The 4,967-nt window shown below is 30.7% G+C and overlaps 1 non-coding gene across 1 annotated transcript; it reads left to right on the forward strand.

The window, feature by feature from the left end:
- The first annotated feature begins 4,194 nt into the window (after positions 1-4,194).
- On the forward strand, positions 4,195-4,266 carry Trnap-cgg. The gene has a single exon. It is a non-coding gene; the product is annotated as a tRNA-Pro (tRNA).
- Positions 4,267-4,967: the final 701 nt, after the last annotated feature.

Raw genomic sequence — 4,967 nt, forward strand, 5'->3', positions numbered from 1 at the left:
CTATAGGTACAATCATTAAATTACCCCATCCACTGAGTTTCATCAAATTTCAAAACCACAAATATTTTTCCCGATTTTCTCGATTTTTTCAAAGGGGTAAACTCCGTAAAAATTGCAAAAAAACGAAAAAATTTTTTAGTTTCGATAAATCTCGTAGTGTATAAGATAATTTTGACCCAAAAAGTACAAAAATCGGGTGTATTTGTTGACTGATCGAATAGTTTTTGAGATACGGACTAAAATCGATCCAAATATTGTGATATTTCAGAAACTCTATATCATATCATTAAAGTAACCTGATTTTTATATTTTTTTGGATCAAAATTATCCCATCCACCGAGTTTAATCAAATTCCAAAAACAAAATACTTTAATACTAAGGAACCATTAGTTGAATTTATTTTATTTCATTTTAAAATTAAAATACATTTTTTAAAATTACAAATTTAATTCACAATTTCGTCTCTTTCATCGCATATAAATTTTGTTCGACGAATTATATTATAATGTATTATATATATATTACGTCACAACTTTAAAATAAGTTTTACTCGTCACAAATGAAAGATAACAACAATAAGTTAAATTTAAAGTTTCTATTTTCAATCAATGATTGAAGAAACAATATATAATATTAAAGTTTACAATCAATGCGACTTGAAATTTGAAAGCTTTTGTGTGGTGTTATATAAATACATACACGGGGGAATCTTCTAATAGTAAATATTATAGTTGGGGTGACTGACGAACTTCTTTCTACAGCAAGTTGGTTTAAAATTTGTTGAAGGTTTAAAATTTGTCATTAAAGTTAGTCATTTATAAGACTTGATCGAATACTATGGTAGTTTTTTGTTAAGCTGTCATTTCTAGGTCTCAAGTTATGAACCTGAAATTATTGTGTTTACCGTCCCAGAGGAAGTTAATGTAATGGGACCGATTTCGAAAATCTCTAGTCTTACATATTTTCGCAGTCTAAAGGCGGCAATATCCGAACAAAACCTTTTCAATGTCATGTCTGTTTGTGTGTGTGTGTGTGCACGTTTGTGCATATGTTCGTTCGGATTCTTTCGCCTCGATTATCACGTGACTGGGTTTATTCATCGCGTAATCGTGTATTTAGGAGCTGAAAGAGTTTACAACAGAATTAGCCTAGCCGTTTTTTAATAGTAATAAAAAAACTGGAAAAACTGAATAAACAGGATCTATAAAAGTGGATCATTTATCTAAGGAGATACTGATCGTTCCCGCATAAGCTACAGTACATGTTCGAAGAATAATCTATGAAGCCTAACAAGATCTTTTTTTTAATGTTTTTTCCCCCTCTGGGAAGTTAGACGTGTGGACTACAGGGGTCGCACTCACACGACTTTAGTATCACACCGACTATGTACTGCCAATTTATAGTAATATGAAATGATAATTTAATGGATACCCATGTGAAAATTCTCCGTGTAAGCATTCTCAATTAACAAACGAGCCAACAATATATAGGGGAACATAAAAGCATTCCAATAGTCTCCAAAATTCAAAAGAGTTAGTGGACTGTTTGTTTCACTACAAACTAAAAACACATATACATTATAATACTTAATACTTGATACTTCCAACATTTAATAGTATCAAAGTATTTATTCGGTATTTTGTTCATAATATTGTTCTGTCCTACTGATATTTACGTCCATGTATGTGACTGTGAACAAGGTTGAAAGAGTACTCTCGAGTTATATTGGATGAGAACGGAGTATCAAACCAAGTATAAATATTACCGTAACGATCTTCATGTCATCATAGCAACGTTGTTTGTTGGTCGATGAATGTGAATCAAATTGTACAATGGCTAAACGGTTTTATTCAAGTTATTTGAATAGTGAAGGACACTATTAAATATCTCGTTGATTCCAGCAGTTATATTTAAGTTCAAGTGCATTTCGTTTTGTTTAATATGGTAAATTATTACAATTATTATCGATTTATTATCGAAATTTAAGCAAAATATTCGAATTATTTGATTTCATGGGCGATTGCTGCTCAATTAATTTCTGGGTTATTTCATTAAATCATTGTGATATAGACATCTTATGAATGGATATCCCGTAAATCCAATGATCTATCATATAAATATTATCGAAGATAATAAATGAGAACTCTAGGATATGTCGAAATAAATTTCGATTTTTGCCCCAATTCCTTCAGAAGAAGACAAATTATCACAAGATTCAAAGAACATATGGGCCATTTAAAATATGGAAGAATTGAAAAATCATGTGTAGCCGCTCACGTTATCGAAAACGACCACAAAATTGACAAATCAAACCTTAAGCTCCTAAAATCAGTACCCAATCCTTGCGAATTAGACGCTTATGAAAGCATCTTCATTCAAAAGATGGGTAATGAAGCAATGAACTTGGACAAAGGACCTATTCCAAATTCGGATTTAATAAAAATTGCAAAATCAAGGTTGAATTTCTAAAAATTGTCAAGGATAAATATCAATAAAGGATTATTTATTACTTATTATTGTTGTTCACATTTAATTATGCACACAATATTTACATCATGGTCTTTCGACTAGTTTTGATATATAATATGTTACATTCAATCGTAAACTAAATTGACAAATGTCTTGTCTAGCAAGCTTAATTAAAGAGAATTGAAAAAAATACACTCGAACCAGGACTCGAACCCGGACTTCTTGGATTCATGTCAAGCGCCCTACCAATTAGGCTATTCGAGTTCTAGACACGAATGCAATTTTTTCAACTCAATGAATTTTTTACTTTGTTTATCCACCTTATTTATTATTATTACTTATTATTGTTGTTCACATTTAATTATGCACACAATATTTACATCATGGTCTTTTTTTTTCAATTCTCTTTAATTAAGCTTGCTAGACAAGACATTTGTCAATTTAGTTTACGATTGAATGTAACATATTATATATCAAAACTAGTCGAAAGACCATGATGTAAATATTGTGTGCATAATTAAATGTGAACAACAATAATAAGTAATAATAATAAATAAGGTGGATAAACAAAGTAAAAAATTCATTGAGTTGAAAAAATTGCATTCGTGTCTAGAACTCGAATAGCCTAATTGGTAGGGCGCTTGACATGAATCCAAGAAGTCCGGGTTCGAGTCCTGGTTCGAGTGTATTTTTTTCAATTCTCTTTAATTAAGCTTGCTAGACAAGACATTTGTCAATTTAGTTTACGATTGAATGTAACATATTATATATCAAAACTAGTCGAAAGACCATGATGTAAATATTGTGTGCATAATTAAATGTGAACAACAATAATAAGTAATAATAATAAATAAGGTGGATAAACAAAGTAAAAAATTCATTGAGTTGAAAAAATTGCATTCGTGTCTAGAACTCGAATAGCCTAATTGGTAGGGCGCTTGACATGAATCCAAGAAGTCCGGGTTCGAGTCCTGGTTCGAGTGTATTTTTTTCAATTCTCTTTAATTAAGCTTGCTAGACAAGACATTTGTCAATTTAGTTTACGATTGAATGTAACATATTATATATCAAAACTAGTCGAAAGACCATGATGTAAATATTGTGTGCATAATTAAATGTGAACAACAATAATAAGTAATAATAATAAATAAGGTGGATAAACAAAGTAAAAAATTCATTGAGTTGAAAAAATTGCATTCGTGTCTAGAACTCGAATAGCCTAATTGGTAGGGCGCTTGACATGAATCCAAGAAGTCCGGGTTCGAGTCCTGGTTCGAGTGTATTTTTTTCAATTCTCTTTAATTAAGGATTATTTATTTTTATGATTTATTTATAGTTTTTTAATTTAGGTTTGATTTGTAATTTATTATTTTAAACGTCAAAAAATACTCGAATGGGCTTGCGCACAAGCATCATGCTCATTGGCCAGACTAGTCAACTGATGGCAGTTGATTGGCTAGCGCCACTGACACTACAATTTGACAGATACTGTGAACAATATAAATTGTAAAAACACGAAAGTAACAGTGTGCAGTCCGCCACCAAATTAGCAAAGAGTAACATTCACTAGCTAATTCTTACTGATGATGACTACTTGGTAGTCGAAAATACGTATTTTAAAAATACACAAAACTGATCTAGGAATTGGGGCAAAAATTTATTTTAATGATCTATCGTTTTTTTATGGGATAACGCTTTCTTTTTTCACTTGCGTTTTCCACAAGAGGCTCAATGGTCTAGGGGTATGATTCTCGCTTCGGGTGCGAGAGGTCCCGGGTTCAAATCCCGGTTGAGCCCTAACTATATTTCTTTTATAAGAAAGAAACGATACGTGCTAAATAGTCGCTATAATATTATTATTTTCTACGATATAAATTTATAATACATGTTTCTGAAATGTTAGTTTTGCTTAAGTTATTAAAATTAAAAGTGGGATCTAATCAATTGATTCCATGCATAAATTTTTTTTACTCATTAGATGCTACCATGCTCCTTATTCTGAGAGGAATTTTTTTTGTATAGGCAAGAAAGGAAATTAGGAAGCTACCAAAAGACATTTCTTTATCATAAACTCAATTCATATTCATATTTTGAACCATCCAACTCAATTCGCCCAAAAAGAAATTCCTTGACACTAACTGAACGTACATAGAAATTTCAACTGATTTGGAAGGAAGATAGACATGTGCAAAGCTTTAAAACGTACAAAAAAGCAGTTTTCTCCTTAGAATTCCCTTCAAACTACTTAATAAGTTGACAAAACAACGTTTTGCCTAGTATCAACCTTACTCCTGATCTAATCTAATTTGAAAACAGGCTAGAGAAATAATATTAAGATTCAATTTTTTTCATTATGTAATTTGTATCTCATATCTGTAATAAAATTGCCTATAAAACAAACAAAAAACACTTACCCTTTTTTTGTAACTTTTTGGATTAAATTTGTAAAAACTGTTTGGTAATAGGTAATAGAGACAAGAAAATTATATTTAGGAGTA

Source organism: Chrysoperla carnea, chromosome 3 (genome assembly GCF_905475395.1).
Source record: "Chrysoperla carnea chromosome 3, inChrCarn1.1, whole genome shotgun sequence".
Classification (NCBI taxonomy): domain Eukaryota; kingdom Metazoa; phylum Arthropoda; class Insecta; order Neuroptera; family Chrysopidae; genus Chrysoperla; species Chrysoperla carnea.